Raw genomic sequence first — 19061 nt, 5'->3', positions numbered from 1 at the left:
CATAAATCATGGAGGTTTCACTCTATTTTCCTTCCATTTTACTATCAGAAAATAAACCCAGGGTGGTGAGATTTAAAGTCTTGACCTCCTCTTATTTATTACACATCACTGTGCCTTCCCTGAAGCTGTACCCCGGAGGAAGGGCTGAGAAGGGAGGCGACTGCTCAGCTAGGGAAGGATAATGGTGCATGCAGGGGGTAGGAGGGGTCAGTGAAAAACCAAAACCTCACAGCAGCACTCCAGGGCGGGTCTGTGCCCCTTACCCATGACACTGTGCTGTGTGCATTTGGGACATGAAGGCTGGGCAGTTGTAGAATGCAGGCCCATGTGAGGGAGGTGTTTCTCTAAAAAATCTCAGCCCCTGCTCTACTCAGTGGAGACAACAATCTCTTTTATGGTTAGAGAACTGGTGTGAGAATGAATGCTGTAATAAATTTTAATGAACTTGCTGAGGACACCAGGCCCTAAATAAACACTGTATTCAAACCAGGCACTCCCTCTGCAGTCAGCAAGGCCACATCCAACCCCTCCTCCAATAACAGGTATGACTCTTCCAACTGCAATCAAAGGATCCCTAATTTAGAGATGAGGAAGTCCCTCCTTCCAAAAACATAAACCATTCTATCTTTAGAGAACTTTGGCTATCAGGAGGTTTTCATTATATTGAGTTGAGGTCAGTCTTCCTATAGCTCCTGTCAGTTCATCCTACTTCCATCCTCTGGGGTCCCACTGGGCAATTCTATCGCTTTTTTCTCCTGGAAGTCTTTTGTGTATTTGAAAAGCGCTAGCTCAAATCTCCTGTGTATCAAGCCGACCAGTCCCAGACTCTTGAATCATTTCTCATGGGACAAACTTTGACATTTCAGTGTCTCATCTGAATAAGGCACAGTCTGTCTGTCCCTTTTAAAGTGAGTTCTACAAACAATGAGTAAAACACAATAGTAACAACAACAATAACAGTAATACCCATTATTTCTTGAGCATTTACCATATGCTAGGCACTGTTGTGCGTTTTACATTCACCACCTTATTCTATTCTTACTAAAATACCATGCAGTAGCTGGTTTTACAATCCCCCATTTATAATGAGGAAGCTGAAACTCAAAGACATCAGTCACTGCCCTCAGGCTCACACAGCCTGTACACAGCAGAGCCAGCATTGACCAGAGCCCAGAGCCCTTGGCCCCCGTGCCATCTTGCACTCCAGAGCCAGAACTACCACTTCTTTTATTCTAGGCTCCCTACTTTTATGAAGATGGCCCAAGACAGAATTCACTATTTTTGTTGGCTCATTGAGTTTGTTCCCAAATCTGTATCTTTAGCCCAAATCTCTCTCTTGGGTTCTAGATTTATATCCAACTATCTGCTGGACATCACCACTTGGACAACACCCGATTGCCTCAAACTCAACATGTCCAAAACTGAATACATCATCTTCTCTCCCAAATATGCTCCCCTCCTGCTGTCCCCCCGATCATAAAACGGTTTCACTCTCCACTCAGTTGTCCCAAGACAGATGCCTGAGAGTCACTCTTGAATCCTCTGCTGCCCCCACATCCAAACCATCACCAAATCCTTGATTCCTCTTCTGTATATTTTTCAGCTCTGCCCACTTCTTTCCATCTGCACTGGTAGAGGCCACCAACATCTCTCTCCTCAATGACTCCAATAGCCTTCTAACAGGTCACCAGGCACCTAGTTGTTCTCCCTCCTGCCTCTTCCATTCTCTACACTGAAGTTGCTAGGGACCCTCCAATATGAAAATCTGATTAAGTCACTTGCTTGCTTAAGACTTTTTCATGGTTTCCCATCCCAGAAAAATACTATCCAAGCTCTTTAGTGACTTGCAAAACCCTTCCAGACCTACCCTAGTCCTCCCTCTCCAATTTCTTCTCTCATTATTTCCCCCACCCTTTATGTCACAGTCTTAATGAACCTCCTCCCACTCCTTCAATGTTTTATGTCGTTTTACCTCCAGGCCATTGCAAATGCTGTTCCCTTACTAGAACATTCTTTCTCTCCCCATTGCCTGGTAAGCCAACTCCTACTCATCCTGCAGATTTCAGCTTTAGTGTCAGTTTCTCAAGGTGAACTTTCCTGAATGTTAAAGCTATGTATTTCCTAGGATGCTGTTTTTATTCTACCATCACATGTGTCATCCTTTTTTATTTCTTATTTGTTTCTGTAAGGAAAGGAATTATGTCTGTCTTGTTCTTCATCAAATCCCCAGTATTGAGCAAAGGAGGAGCTTGAAAAATGTCTGTTGAATAAATGAATGACAGTTAAGATCCTGCTCAAATATACTGGGCCTAAGCATATCTCCTTCATCATGTATGTGTAGGGTTGAGAGTTTGGACTTCAGAGAGGGTATCACATTTATTCCTCACTAACCTTCATGTTGTTAAGTTCACGTCATCATTTCAGATTGCTGAGAGGTTTTTGGATCCTGATTCTCTCTAACCTATTATCTACCATATTAGCTATCACTGCCAATTTAAGGTTACCTGAAAACTTGATTAGCATGCCTTCTATCTTCATTAGGCAAGGACGGAGCCTAGGGACATCCATCAGACTCTCACCTCCATTAATCAGCACCCATTGGGTCTGCTAATTCAATCAGGTACAAGTATACTACATTTTCCCTCTCAAATTCAAGAACTTCATGGATAAACTGACCAAAAGTCTTGACGAAGTCCAAATAAAGATGACTTTAATTCTCTAATCTCATGATTCTTAATTTTTTGGCCTATCACACTGACAGATAACATTGGGCATACTCGAGTTTTTGTGGCATTCCCAGAAGCACAACTGAACTCTACCTCTTTCTCTCTCATTAAAGAAATTACACTGGAGAGCAAGCGGGTGAGTTAGACATAAGGACAGAAGTAGCAAGAGTCCTGGCTGTTCTGGAGCTGAGGCTCAGTTCAGAGCTTAGCAGCTAGCCACTGGAGTGGTCCCTCCCACCTCCACGACATTTGAGCAATACATGCGTGGCAGTCAGTTCTGCCCTCTCCTCCAAAGAGAATGCAACCTTCCAGATCCCTTCCCTCTGACCTTGACTCTGCACTATTCTCATTCAGTACTTTATTTCTTCGTGATCCAGTCCCCTGCTGGTCTCCAAACGCACTGGGATGAAAAGAGCTATGTGGTTAAACTGATTCTATTAAAATCAGTAGAGACTAAAAAGTCCAGGGAACTTTTACCTGGAAAACTAGATATTCCACCAAAACAATTACACTACGAAACAATGCATGACCCCACTGCCCTAGCTGGCAGCCTGTGAAGTTCTAGAATTGCACAAGGTGATGAACACCAGTGTGGACTATGACCACGAATGAAGCAGAGGTCAGTGAGATGGACATCATCCACAGCACGGCCTCCTGGTTGCAGGGGGCATCAAAGTAAGTGAGGCACAAAAAATATGCATTTGTTCTGCTTCAGGAGGCCCACTTGAATTGCTGGTACTAGGTAAGACCTAGTCTCTGGGGCAGTGTCCTCAAAAAAAAACCCAGAAGTTGAATTCCTTAAAAGAATGAGTACATAGAATTGGAATATTGTAACATCCCATTTCTAATATACCAGGCTTTATGGACTAAGTTTCTATCTATACACTGGCAATCAGATCAACAGCAAACAACGGTTGAGAAGCACGCAGAGAAAAACAACCAGAGCATAGGGATGCTAGATCTCCAGCCACTGAGGAGAGGTAAATCTGCCTCTGGAATGAAGAAAAGCCAATGTCTGGTCATCTGATGGTGGGGCCTTTTGATCCAATAAACTCAGAAACAAAAAATTAAAGAAAACTTTAATCCACAAGCTCATGAGACAGGGGGACGTGAGGGTTACCTAGTTGTGGCAGACACCTCTAGTTGCCTCCCCAAATCTACTCCTCCCTACCTCCTTATAAAAGAACTCTGAATTTTTCTAAGCAGGATACATTGCCATCCAGCTAAAAGATTATTTCCCAGCTTCCCTTCAGTCAGCTTAGAACATAACTAGTTTTGGCCAATGAGCTGATTGAAAAAGTGTTGTGTGCTAAGTTCAGGAAATCTTCTTGTACATATTTTCTCTCACCTTCCTCCATCCTGCTGCTTGGAATGGGGATATAATGGCTAGACTCAAGCAGCCATATTGGAGTGTGAGTTGGCCTTGAGGATGGAAGCCACACACAGAACACAGCAAAACAAGTGCAGTTTCCTGACACTGTTGCTGCCATACTAGCCCTGGATTGCCTTATTTCCAGGTTTCTTTTCTGTGAGAGAGATATAAACTATCTTTCTTAAGATATTATTTTTAAGGACATTGTTACTTGCAGCCAAACCTAGCTGTCTAGCTGCCCTGTCTTATCACGGGGGGATCCAGGACAGTTAGCTCAGGTCTCACTCTTTCTCTTACAAAGGGCCCCAAACGTAGACTTTTAACATTTTCCCCAAATGAGATTATACAGAGTCTTTGTGAGGCTTCTGATGTTAAAAGCATTGATCTGCCTGATGTAACCAAAATGTGCCACAATGTTTGGAATGCTGCTTTAGCAAATTTTCACATATTAATATCCCAGGAACCTTGAATAAAGAGAAGTAACTCAGAGTCCAAGGGTGACTTTGCTTGCTGCCCTGGGCCTCCTACCAGCAGTGCTGCTGGAGCCTGATCTGAGACTTTCATAGTCACTCATTCCTCCCAAGTGTCCCTAGAACAGGGTCCTGAGCAGAGGGATATAATATCTGCATTACTAGGGAAGTTAAATTCTGTTCATTTAAACTTTTGTGTTTGAGGAAAGGGAGGGGAGGAAAAAAAAACTGCTGTACTGTGGCCTAGTTCTATACACGTGAACAGGGGAGGAGGTGAGGTGGGCCCCATGCTTCCAGTGGGGTTTAAAGTAAATGGGAAGAGACCACATGAGAAGAGAGTTGGACCCCAGCCTCAGCCCTCATTCAGGACCCTCAACTCCGTCATGCTTTTTTGAGATGCTTCTTGCTTATCAGCACCCTCAGTCACAGCCTTCTGTGGGAATAGGGAGCAGGGATCATACTTAGGTGCTGTGCTCTGTAGGGCATCTCCTCTGCGCAAAGAGACCCCAGAGAAACTATAGCCCTGCTACCATCTATGGGGAAGAGACACTGTGGGATCACTGTGGCTCATGGGGTGAGACCCTCCTCCAATTCCCCAGGTCTATCTGATAACTCTATGGCAGCATTACTGTCAGTCTGATGTCAGAGCCAGCGGGTCAAATGGCCATTCCTACTATCCAGCTCGGGGAATGATGTAACCCAGAAGATTGACCACTCCAAAGAATACCCTGTGGAAAGAAAAGATTGCCTCTCCTATGTTAGAAAGGCAAAAGGTATTTCCCCTCCACCACCAAAATCTTAGTTCCCCTTACTAACACATTTAGCTCTGTCACTATGAATTATCTACAGCCTTCTAATAAACCTTTATAGTCCCAACTTCTTTCCTCTTGGGATAACAAGTTTCACAGTTTTATTATCCACAATGTAAAGGGACTGGTAGTTCCACTGACTTGTTCTAATTTCACTCAGCATTTTCAAGCCTAATAATGCAAACTTTTTAGTCAGGTCAACTACCAGGTCACCATACTTACCAGTGACAGAGTTATTATTGAACTTGAAATAGAGTCAGTGCCCACCTGGCACTCACAAAACAAGCCAAGCCTGGCTTTAGGGACTGAATGGCACTCATTCTTTTCTACCTTTTCAAGAACCTAGAGAGCCATTGTGTGGGCCCCTGGACTCAACTAGATTACCATTACTTGGGAGATGGTCTCTAAAGAAATCGTTGGGAAATCATTTGGTACCACCTTGAACAAAGCAAGATCAATTGCTTGTGTCCTTCTTCAGTGTCACCCCAACACTCCCCTAGGCAACTGCCCTGTTTCCACATCAAAAGTTAAACTCTGCATCTTCAAATCAAGAAGCAAGGTCTCTTTATTCAAATAGAGTAAAGCAAGCTCATGGACCACGTCTGAGCCACTCCAGCTCTCAGGTGTAGAACTGAAGTCTCCCTTTGTGTGAACCTCTATCCTTTCTGACTCATCTCAGGCTATTGCTTTTCTATGAACTTGAGCAATGTTATCATTTCTTCAGGATCTGAACCCAAACAGATAAATTTTTGAATCCAAAAAGAGAAAGTAATATTAGATTAAATGGAATATCTTTACGGAGTTTCCAGATACTAAGGGTATCTCAACTCTCCATATTTGAGTTTCACCCCTTTCTTTTATATATTTTAATTGGGAAGTTATGAGAACTGTGTTCAAGGGAGAAACCATTGTGTTTGGCATTTAGACATGTAAATTAAAATATTTTTCCTGGGCTCCCTAGTTCCTGGCTAGCCCTGGTGGTCTAGTGGTTAAGATTCAGCACTTTCACTGCCACAGCCTGGGTTTGTTTTCCAGCCAGAGAACCACACCACCCATCTGCTGGTTGTCATACTGTGGCAGCTGCATGTTGCTGTGACCAGTAGGGTCACCCATGGTGGACAGGTTTCAGCAGAGCTTCCAGACTAAGACAGACTAGGAAGAAGGACCTGGCCACCACTTCCCAAAAAAATGGCCATGAAAACCCTGTGAATAGCAATAGAGCATTGTCTGATATAGCGCCTGAAGATGAGAAGATGCCCCCTCCCAAAAAAGACTAATTTCTACTCTGCTGTACACAAGGTCGCTAGGAGTCAGATTTGACTTGACAGCACCAATAACCCTAGTTCTTACTCAACTGCAAATAGGTTTTTCTTCAGCTCCTAGCAATTCTCATCTGATGTACATTATGAACAGAAGCTCAGGCTGCTGTGGGACTGTTGCGACTGTTTTGGAAGGAATCAATATTGTTCAGCTGGAAAAACTGATTCTAAAATATCAAGCAGGCATTGGTTGGCCACATATTCAATTCATTCAGTCTGACAAGCAATGGTGCCATTCCCAGTCATTGAGTGTTATCACTTACTTTCAAGTCATTAGGACTTTGCCATGTGCTGGAAACCTCATCCTGTGATCTAGAGACACTTTTGATAGATTAATTTCTCCTAGTTAGTTTTCTGTTAGCACTTTTCACATATAAAGCCATCCATGTCTTCCAACAATTTGATTTGTCATTTGCTAAAATATACTCAACATGGGTTCATGAGTTTGGGAACCTACATAACCCAAGTCCCAAGTAAATTTAAAGCACAGGTGATCATTAGAGCTGATTATCTTCTGGAATTGCTGAACAACATTTGGTGCAAAGTTCTGTACTAGGTGCTAAGGGGATCCCGCCTTCTACTTTGGACATTAAATCCTAGATATGGGAACATCTTAGGACCCATTGTTAATATCATTGTTTGATGAGTTCGAAGAGTCAATAGAATATAATATGGGCTCCTTAGCATGCTTCCCTCCTACGGGAAGGATAGTCCCAACCTTTTTCAGTTGGGCATTTTTCTCCAATATATGTGAAGGTCTTCTCCAATATATTGACAGTTTGTGGTTAGGTTCTCATTGTCAGGAACATTTTGAAAGCAGACATCTGATTTCACAGTAAATCAATAATTTTTACTCTACATAGCATTTGGAGAATATCAGGTATCCCATGTACTGCCATTTCTAGTCAAGTCTTTTAAAGTAAATTGTGATTAATTCACAGAAGGACCTATGTTACATTTTCATTTTCACTTTGAATGTTAGAAAAGTCCTCTGTCTTGGTTCCTTCTCAAAAAAAGAAGGTTAAAAAAATCCCCTCAACAATAAGAAAACAAACAACCAAATTAAAAATATATATATATCTGCCAAAGACTTTAACATATACCTCATCAAAGAAGATATGTTGATGGAAAATAAGCATATGAAAAGATGCTCCGCATTATATGTCATCAGGGAAATGCAAATTAAAACAATAAGGAAATACCAATACACAACTATTAGAATGAAAATCCAGAACACTGACAATATCAAGTGCTGGTGAGGATGTGGAACAACAGGAACTCTCATTCATTGCTAGTGGGAATGCAGGATGGTACAGCCACTTTGGAATACAGTTTGGTGGTTCTATATAAAACTGAAAATACTCTGGCGCTGGCCCAGTGGCATAGTGGTTAAGTTCACATGCTCCGCTTTGGTGGCCTGGGGTTTGTGGGTTGGGATCCCACGGGTGGACATACCCACCGCTTATCAAGCCATGCTGTGGCAGGTGTCCCACATATAAAGTAGAGGAAGATGGGCATGGTTGTTAGCCCAGGGCCAATCTTCCTCAGCAAAAAGAGGAGGATTGGCAACAGATGTTAGCTCAGGGCTAATCTTCCTCATCAAAAAAAAAAAAAAAACTAAACATACTCTTACAATATGATCCTTACAATCACATTCCTTGGTATTTATCCAAAGGAATTGAAAACTTATGTCCATACAAAAACCTGCGTGAGGATGTGTGTAACAGCTTTATTCATAATTGCCAAAACTTGGAAGCAAGATGGCCTTCAGTAGGTGAAGGGATAAATAAACTGTGGTACATCCAGACAACGGAATATTATTCAGTACTAAAAAGAAATGGGCTATCAAACTATGAAAAGACACGAAAAATTTAAATGCATATTAGTAAGTAAAAGAAGCCAATCTGAAAAGGCTACGATATAGCCATTTGATATTCTGGAAAAGGCAAACTATGAAGACAGGAAAAGATCAGTGGTTGCCAGGGATCAGGGGAAAGGGAGGGATGAAAAGGCAGAGCACAGAGGATTTTTAGGGTAGTAAAATTACTCTGTGTGATACTGTAACAGTGGATATATGTCATTCTACAAACCCATGCAATGTACAACACCAAGAGCGAATCCCAATATAAACCATGGACTTTGGGTGATTATGATGTGTCAACGTATGTTTATCAGTTATAACAAATGTACCACTCTCATGGGGGATGCTGATAACGGGGGAGGCTATGCATGTGTAGGGGCAAGCAGTAGATGAGAAATCTCTGTACTTTCCTCTCAATTTTGCTGTGAACCTAAACTGCTCTAAAAAAAATTGTCTTCAAAACAAAAAAAAAAGCCAAAGGATGGTTGGAAATAGATTAGTCTTAAAGAGCGGGAAAAGGGCACATACAGACTGTCTGAAAATTCTACCTCCTTCAGTGTCTCTCTGCACCCATGGCAAGCATCCATTTGGTAAAATCCTACTGGTTTTCAGTTTTGCTTTGTCTTTTTATGAGCCTAGCCTGCACACTCTGGGCTCATAAGATGAGTGATTAGGGAGATGCCAAGTGGAGAGATGCTGCCAAGCCTTGCAAATGAGTTTGTAGTTAATGCCAATGCCAGTTACTTTCCAGATGCTTTCAAATACGTGAAGGACACTCCTTGAATGACGAGCTTTTAACTTTGCAGCTGGTCATTTATTTTTCTGATTAGCACATGCCACTGTCTCAACTTCCAGGTGGTTGCTCACCGTAGGCAATAATGGCCTCTTGTTTACTAATCTCCAAACTGTGCGGTGTGTGGCTGGCTCGTTATTGTGTGTGATCCTGCCTCTGAGTGCCAATCATTAGTGGACAATCACTTTTGATTCCTCTCTTTGTTATCTTAGAGAAAAAACATAGAATATTTAAAATTCTAGCATTTACTGAGGGAAACAAAAATTGTGTATGTGTTTTAAGACAGTAAACTTGGAATCAGGGATTTCCAAAACTCAGAGCAAATCCAACCAACAAAATGCACTTCCCAAAGTAAAATAAGGACTGATGAAACCCCAGGTAAAAACTACTCCTCAGAAATGTTTTATGTTAGCCAACCAAGCCCTAAGGGCCACACACTCCTACTTTACAGTTTAGCATTTCATTTGTTGCATGTATAATTTACTTAATTTCTATCCCTCCATACCCCCCGACCATATGAACTTGAATAAAATCAGGAATTTTAGCAAAATCTCCAGTGGTGCATACTTTCAGAATTAGGCAAAATCTCTTTATTATAGTAGACTCTGAATAATTGTTTCATTCTCTCAATGAGAGAAAGCCATGATTGCTAAACCTACAGTGGTGCATAATACGGTAAATCAGCTTAATGATGTATGAATAAAACTATACTAAGAGAAAAAGGGCTTCTTTCCTTGGATTCAAAAGGGGAGCGAAAAAACAATTGTGGGTGCTTCAGGGAGACTGAAAAATCTATACCACAGACCTCTAGGATTTTTTTTTCTTCACAGTCTTAAAACAACATGAGAAAACGAAAGTATCTTGGACAAAAGGCAAGCTCATGAATAACCCACTGGGAGTGATATCTCAGCTTGGTTTTATATTTACACATTATATCTAGAAGTTAAAAATTTAAAAACCACACAGTACTAACCTTGGTTTGAAGAGGTGGGCTTAGGGCTTGGAGGGAGAGCACTCTTCTTTCCATAACAACATGAAATCCCAGTGTTCACTGTAGTTGTCATAACAACTGTTTTAAATAAAATTTGTATTATTCATCAAATACTGGCATCCAAACTAGAAGGGTGTGCAACTATGACATACAATTATCTACTGGGGCTTTGGGGAAGAAAAAAAGGAGGAGGATTGGCAATAGATGTTAGCTCAGAGCCGGTCTTCCTCAGCAAAAAGAGGAGGATTAGCACGGATGTTAGCTCAGGGCTGATCTCCCTCACCAAAAAAAAAATACTGGCATCCAACACACTCTACCACCTAAAAATTATTACCTATTCTTATCTCCATAAAACTGGCTTGTGTGGCTAAGGAAGAGAGAAGGTGGGATTCTACGTCATGGCAGAGAATTCTCAGTTAAGCAGGGAAGGTTTCCAAGAATGGCCACCATCCCAATTTGCTCCTCTAATTTCCCATTCTCACAAGCCATCTCCCACCTGGCTGAGAAAACAGATGGGGGATAAAGTGGAGATGCTATAGCCACCAAGAAAATGGTTCAAGCTACTGTACACTAAATGGGAAACCACAGTAGCTGAGACTAAGAGATTTGATTTCAGGGAAACTCTATCTTGGAACCACTACGTTCCAAAAGTCCCCTCTCATATTGGCTATTTCATAAGACTTTAAAATAAGTTTTTTAAAATTGTAATTCTTGCACATGGAAAATATTCAAATAATATAAAAGACTGTACAGTGAATCCTAAGTCCCTTTTCCATCCCAGGTTCCCTCCAAAGCTAACCCTGATACTAGATTTTATGCATATGTAAACATATATTTTTATTTTTCCCTTATTTCATTCAAATATTTAGAATAGTATACATACTATTCTGCACCTGGCTCTTTTCACTTAACAAATCTTGGATAGTATTCCATATCAGTATGTTGAAAGAGCTGCTTTATTCTTTCTATTTTTTTTTATTTTATTTATTTATTTTTTCCCCCCAAAGCCCCAGTAGATAGTTGTATGTCATAGTTGCACATACTTCTAGTTGCTGTATGTGGGACGCGGCCTCAGCATGGCCGGAGAAGCGGTGCATCGGTGCGCACCTGGGACCTGAACCCGGGCCGCCAGCAGTGGAGCGCGCGCACTTAACCGCTAAGCCATGGGGCCGACCCTGCTTTATTCTTTCATGATTGCACGGTTCCGTTCCTATTGGTTGCTATTTAGGGTGTTGCAAGAGTTTTGCCCCCGTAAATAGTGCTGCAACAAATATCTATCCCTGCGTCTTTATTGCCCTAGCAATGGGCCCCTTGCCTTTTATATGAATCCTCTCCAGCTTTTCAATTCCCCACATTCTTGCCTGAATAATACACCATGGCAAGAGTGATCTGGTCACACCTCTGCTTTAACCCATCAACAGTTTTCCCATCACCCACAGAATACACCCAAATTCTTCTGCACATAAAAATCCTCCATTGGCTCCCATCTGCCTTTTCAGTCTCACTTCTTACCCCTCTACCACACATGATGCTCATCCTGAAACACGAGTTCTTAAAATGTTTCTGGCTTGCCCATGATTCCACACCCTTGGCATCACTTACCTTTATTCCTTCTAGGACATGTTGGAAGTGCCAGGGGTAATGTTAGAATCTACCTTAGTTCTGAACTTGCACCCTCCAGGGAAGCCATATTTAACTGCTTGTTGCCCCAGGTTTCCACCTGCTGGTCCCAGACCAGACTCACCACAGACATTAGCAATTAGCACACTTGCAGCTTTTGTATGAGGCGGGAATTGACCTGTTGCTAATGTTTGCCTCCTGATACCTTGCCTGAACCTCAGATCCTGCTTTGCTATGGCCTCTGAAATCCATGAGATACCATAAGCAAATTGCCTGGAATGTAAAGGACTATTCAGATAAAAATTCTTCCCAAAGGGCTCTCTGGTTCCTACTCCACCACTCTGCTCTCAAGGCTCATTCCTTGCTGCTTAGAAGTTAGCCTTCTGGCCCACTTTCAATCTGACAGTATCTGGCATTTCCAATCTTACCAGTCAGCAACTTTCCTTCCTCCAAACGCCCTCCCTGGCATTATTTTACCCAAGTTAAATGTTATATATCCTCGATTCTAAAGTAGGATGATGCTGTCCAGCTGGTGAAATGCCATTTTCCACCCTACGAAGATATTGGCACAGGAAAAATATGTTTGTTCATAAAGGAATTTTCTGACAAACACAAGTAACAGAAATATGCTAATAGTGTGATATCTCCTCGTCCCTTTTCCAAAATGTAACATTATTGTGAGCCACAGACAATTAAATAGAGGAGCACACACTTTAAAATGTAATTGTAGCTAACCGGTGTACCAGTCATGAATGTGTTCAAAGGTGCAGTTGGCACTGATACAATATGCCAATCATAAGCAGGGAGATCTTTAATCAGTGCCACTTAAAATGAATGTTGAGTCTAATTCCTCCCTTCCCTCTATAAACACTCATCGAGGAAGAAGGGATAAGTCTCTCTGTAGAGTGGGGTCAATTTATGGGCAAAGGGATGGACAGACTATGTGTCATGATGAAAATAATAAGTGAGCTCTGTTTTAAAATGTCCCCCATGAGACCAATTGTTAGATTTATCTCCTTGCACTAAGGCATCTACAGAAGAGCAATATTAAAATACAAACATCTCTCTTGGCAGGGGCAACAACACATTAATGCAAAGAGAAAAACCTCTATACATTTGTATTTAGCAATTGCTACTCTATTCAAGAATATTTTAAAGTAGATGTTTAAGTAGAAAAAGAATAAGACATAATTCCTGTAATAAATAAACTGTTGTAGAAAAGAATACCAATCAGATACTGTTATGTGAAAAAAGCAGTTATAAATGAGTGTTTTAACATGATCTCATTTTTATAAGTGAAAAAAAAAATATGCAAATGCCAGGGCCTCCTTCCTCCCCAAAAATCTGAAAGAATAGGCTCCACAATGTTCATAGTGCTAATATCTAGATGGTGGAATATAGGAGATTTTTAAATCTTCTTTTTTTGTGTGTGTGTGGAAGATCGGCCCTGAGCTAACATCTGCCAATCCTCCTCTTTTTGCTAAGGAAGACTGGCCCTGGGCTAACATCCATGCCCATCTTCCTCCACTTTATATGGGACACCGCCACAGCATGACTTGACAAGTGGTGCGTCGGTGCACACCCAGGATCCAAACTGGTGAACCCCCAGGCTGCCGCAGTGGAGTGCGCACACTTAACCGCCCATGCCACCGGGTCAGCCCCTAAATCTTCTTTTTACTTACTTCTTTTTTAAAAAAATTTATGAACAAAATTTTCTATAATAAAATATCCATAAAAGTTACAATTATATGTATATGTTCATGCACTTTGCCGTGTCTTTTTGGGAGTCTATGTTTTTCCATTTCTAAGTGTTTCTAGATTTGATTAAAGCACACTTTCGGTGGAGATGAGCATTTAACGTGAAGGAGAATGAATAAATGGGATTTGAAAGGGAGAAGGATGCATTGTACATACACTTTCTCTCCTGAAAGCTGAACCATGTGGCCTAAGGGATTTTTTTTCTTTTCTGTGAGCAAATGAGATTCAGGGCAGGCACAGTGAGCCAAAAAGGCCCTGGAAATGCCCAGGGTATGTGGGCACACCTTGGCTTCTTCCTGAGGAGTTCCAGGAAGGTAATAAAATTGGAGAGAAATTGCCTTCCTGGGCTTTGACGTCCGAGCAGAAACTTCCTGAGTCATGGGAGTGGCTGTATAGGTTTCTAAACAGCAGAAATATTGAGAGAAAAGCAAAAGTTCTCTCCAAGAAACAAAAGGGGAAAAAGTAGAATTAGATTGGGTAGCAATCATTTAAAGTTGATGCTTATACGATGAACTTACCACATTACACCTACATTAAATTGTATATAAACTTCATTTGTATTAAGAAAATTCATATTTACTTTTTAAAATAAAGTGCGAGGTTTGAGGAGAGGAAAGCACATTTAGTTGACCATAGACCTTGCTAGATATGCAAGACTATCCAGCTCCTCTTACCTCTACCCCCTGCACAAGTCTCTCTACCATAAGGTAATGGGGAAAAAAAAGAATATGCCACAGCTGTACTTCCCCAGGAAGGCTATGCTGGTTTTATTTGCATGGGTTTATATTGAATGATCTACTAATCAAATCAAAGTGCAGGCTTTTAAAGCCTTTCATTTCTAAACTCTGAGTGGAGCAGTGCATCAATTAATAAAAGGAGAGCATTTTTTTAAATTGCACAGTACTTTTTAGTTTATAAAATGCTTTTATATTTTCTCATTTCATCTTCAAACCAACTCAATTTAACTAGCTATTTCAAGTGTCCATCTCTACTTTTTCCCTGCTCAGAATCCACTTCTCCCACCTCTTCTGGTAATAAACCTCCATCTTCCTTTGACAAGGCATGCTCCTCCCACTTGCACGTGATTCAGATGAGTCTGACTTTATCCCCATCCCCAAATCCAAGTATGGATATGTGACTAGGGCTTAGGCAAACAGAGTATTCCATCTCCCTGGCCACAGTGATTGATTCAGAGAGACACATGACTTAAATCAGTCCCATTGACTAAATTCTGGGATTTTCCTGAAGTTGATAAACCAAGAGGATCTAAGCCAAAAGCTCCTGGGAATCACTGTGATGGGAAAGGCTGCCTGGAATAGTGCCAACACAAAGGGAAACAGAACCGACAGATGGAGAGGCACAATGTCCTGATGAAGCTGTTTAGTACCTGAGTCAGCCACACCTGAAGCCAGAGATACCCTTACACTTTTCAGTTATGCAATTCAGTAAGCACACTCTTCTCCTGCATCTAGTTAGGGTCGAGTTTCTGTCACTCACTATCAAGAATCCTAGCAGATACAGTCTACTCCTTACCAACTCTGGGAAAAGTGAAGCCAGTTGGTCTGTACAGCCCTATTCTGAGACAGCATTGGTACCCTGAAGGCAGCTACCTGAATTACTTCTTAGTGCTTAAAAGAAAATGAGTATTCTAAGAAGAGGTGGCTAATAAGTCATAATTCATGAAGTATGAGTTATCACAAACATATTAGCATCTATTAGCAAAGATCCACTCATTGAAGTCATAAGTATTAGCAGCCAAGTTCCTAAGGGATCAAGTTCTGATTAAGAAAAACCCACAGGCTTTAGAATAAAGATAGCTTCCAAAGACCAGTTCTGAGATCTGTCCCTAATTTCTTAACCTTCTGAACCTAAGTTTCCTTATAAGCAGTAGGATTAATAATAGCCTCCTCGCAGGGTTTTTGTAAAGAACTATAATATTGTAATATAAAATCCTAAGCATACTGCTGGGCACAAAACAGATTCTCAGTGAATAGATTCTTAGTAGTTTTTACTAATAACTTGGGATGCTCTTAATAATATGGAAGAAGTGGATACTCACAGTGGGATAGTCCAGCAGGACTGACCAACTAGAGAAAGCATAAAGCCACTGAAGAAGTCAAGAGTCTGGGGGCCTACAGGTCACAGAAAGAAAGAAGGCATTAAAGATGAATGAGTTGAAATGCATCATTTTTCCTGGGTCCAGTACTGCCAATGAATATTCTTTTGAATTTTGAGACAAGCCTGGGTAACGAGCCATCCCAGTTTGACCTGGACTGACATGTTTCCCGGAACTTGAGGCTTTCACTGCTAAAACTAGGAAAGTCCTGGACAACCCAGGAAGAATCGGCCACCTTTCTAGCCACCATACTGCCACATTCCTGAGTAGTGAGAGCTCCACAGCCAGAAAGGAGAATTATCACCAGTCTCACTAAGGAAGACCACAATGGTTATCAGCCTATCGCACTCCAAGAGAAGCAGTGCCCAAAGTGCCAGGCAGGAATTTTAGAGAAAATGAAGCTAGCAACAATCAGTTCTCTTGTTCTATTTAATCCTTAAGTTATTAGCAAAAAATAACCCCAAATCACTTTTTTAACAGCCTCATGTTTCAATTATCAAGTGCCGAATTAAAATGGAATGCAAACACTAAAACTTAACACACTGCTAAAAATGAACATGTCTAAAATATTAATAGCAACTCTAAATGATTTATAATGCCCTCTTGGGCATATTTTATGATTTATTGATGTCATTTTAGCTGCTCCATGGGTGACAGAGTCACCTCACTGTGTGTGTGCTCTGGTGGGTTTCTAGACTATTTATTTCAGAAAACTTTACACTCATACCTTTGCTGCATGCACGTCAGACTGTAGGTGAAGTAGAAAAAGTAAAGATGTTAATTTTTTCCATAAATCAGAGAATTGTGGGGCTAAAAGGTCTTTAAATTGGTTATTTCTTGTTTTCTCAACTTCACTGTAGGGCCATACCGGAGCTATCTTCAATGGATGTGAATTTCACAACATCCTTTGTTAATTTATGTCAGTCTTTGTTGACAAGAGATTCTACTTTAGATCTAACCTGTTACCCTTTCTGCATCAAGCAAACTCCATTTTCTGGAGAATAGCTCATGATTTCTGTGGTAGTTCACCTCTCTTTTTTGACCTAATAAGGTATTTTTGAAACCTTTCTGCCCAGCCCTCCACTTTATGATTTACTTCAGTCTCTCCATAGGTTTTCTAAGACTCTCTTATGGTACCCAAAAGCTGCTATAATCAAAATTGGATTTGTCTTTTACTTCTTCCCTGACACTGTCTCCATCTCTCAGTCATTTCTCCCTCTTCAGAGACTGAAAGATCTCATTCTGTCCCCTGGATGCCCAGACCTTCTTTTCATCACCTCTCCACTGATAGCCTCACGCATCTAAATAGCAGTGACACAGGCCTGCACTTTTGGAAGAATAGCCCACACTCAAAAATTACCATTCCCCCCCCCCACCTACCCCCGTTCAAAACTCCAAACACCTCAACATAGGGATAAATGGATATGGGGGTGGGGTCGGGGCTTTCTGAGAGGCCATCAAAGTAAATCATGTTGACAACTGTCAGTCTCCCTACCTGAAATTACATCCAAGATCCAGGATTCTGGGTAGTATTAATATACTAGAAAAAAAAACAAAAAACACCAAAAAACAAACACAAAAAACCCTCAGAGTCTTTTACTCTATGTTTATGTTTTTGAATCCACTATGTGATTTACTTTTTGAACTCCAGTTCAATGTTGCTGACTCATGGTCACTGTATTTTTTCACTATAGACATATCTGGTCACTTCTTATTTTGGTGACATTTGTTTTTCTCTACTATATTATAACACTGTAATTACGTAGGCAGCACCAAATGATCCTAAGATGTAGTATGTAATTGCTAAAGTTTAAGCTCTGGCAAACAATTCACCATGGAAACCAAAGGCTAAATAGAGGCATGGTATATAAATTTGCCACATTTGTTTTTTATCTCAGACATTTAGAAGAGGTGATTATGCTTATGAAGATATGTGTACACGATAGTTACTCAACATGTACCTGTTTATTGAGTGATTATATACAATTAAGCACCTGCTTGGTCATAGATGTCTAGTGAGTACCAGGCCATGCCTAGCCAGGTACCAGTTGGGGGTTGGTAACTTGGATTAGGTTGAATGGGAGCCCTCACTTGAGTAGTGGGAGGTGTTGGTTGTGACCTCTGGGAAGCAGAGGCTGAGATGGAGTCAGGAGTGCAAAAGGTTTACTATACTGGGGGGTAATATTTGTGAAAAGAAAAGGACAAAGTAGGATTGGGCATGGGGCATCCTCAGACCATGATGCCGACCTGACGAAGTCTCTGCCAGCCCAAGGAGGAGCTCTGAGCAAAGAGCACACTTAGAGGGGTCAGCGTTAGTGGAAATGGCCAGGCCTGGGGCCCATAGAAGAGCTGGCCTGAGCTCCAAAGCTGAAGCAGACCTGAAGGAGTTCACAGTTGGAAGTATCAGCTAATTCTCCTCCTTGAAGCTGGGCAACAAGTTTTCTTTTCAAAGGGGGCCTGAGCAGTGCATCTCTGTGTCTGCCGCACAGGCTAAGACAGAAAAGGTATAGGAGAGCTCAGGATCCAAATTAAGTATACAGAGCCAAGAATTCTAAACTTGGTGAAATGGGTCCAAACCAAATAAGGTCAGGATTAAAAAGAGTGGGAGTGAGTGTTACAGCTCAGGAGTGACCTGAGCATTAGGTTTAACCCTAGCTGGAATTTAAGACTTTTATGGGCAAGAGAAGCCACAGGCATGGGTGGAGCATTCTGGCGGAAAGGGCTAGGGAGTGTGATGTACAATTAAAAATATATAAAACAATTCATAGGAGTCTCTGCTTTAAGTAGAGACATGACTTAAAAATTTGGGGGAACATGAGGCTGGCCCAGTAGCATAGTGGTTAAGTTTGCATGCTCCGCTTTGGCGGCCCAGAGTTCACAGGTTCGGATCCCAGGCGAGGACCTATGCACCGCTCATCAAGCCATGCTGTGGTGGCATCCCACATACAAAATGGAGGAAGACTGGCACAGGTGTTAGCTCAGCAACAGTCTTCCTCAAGCTAAAAGAAGAAGATTGGCAACAGATGTTAGCTCAGGGCCAATCTTCCTTACCAAAACAAAACTAAACTAAATACTAGTACACATTAGATAGGGTCATTGTTTAGGTTAAACCCATGTTATTTAAAGTGTGAGTCTTGGACCAGCAGCGCCATCATCACCTGGAAGCTTGTTAGAAATGTAGAATCTTGAGCATCATCCCAGACCTACGGAATCAGAATCTACATTT

General features: G+C 41.4%; 1 long non-coding RNA gene across 1 annotated transcript in view; it reads right to left on the bottom strand.

Annotated features, from left to right (window-relative positions):
• The window catches only part of LOC131404740 (uncharacterized), a 49531-nt gene that overhangs the window by 21952 nt on the left and 8518 nt on the right, over positions 1 to 19061 (bottom strand). The window contains exon 2 of the long non-coding RNA XR_009219843.1: positions 10324 to 10419. This is a non-coding gene — a long non-coding RNA (uncharacterized LOC131404740). The remainder of the gene's footprint in view (positions 1 to 10323; positions 10420 to 19061) is intronic.

This window comes from Diceros bicornis, chromosome 1 (genome assembly GCF_020826845.1).
Source record: "Diceros bicornis minor isolate mBicDic1 chromosome 1, mDicBic1.mat.cur, whole genome shotgun sequence".
NCBI lineage: Eukaryota > Metazoa > Chordata > Mammalia > Perissodactyla > Rhinocerotidae > Diceros > Diceros bicornis.
Note: the sequence above shows the minus strand (reverse complement) of the source record. Positions and strands in the feature narration are given on the sequence as shown.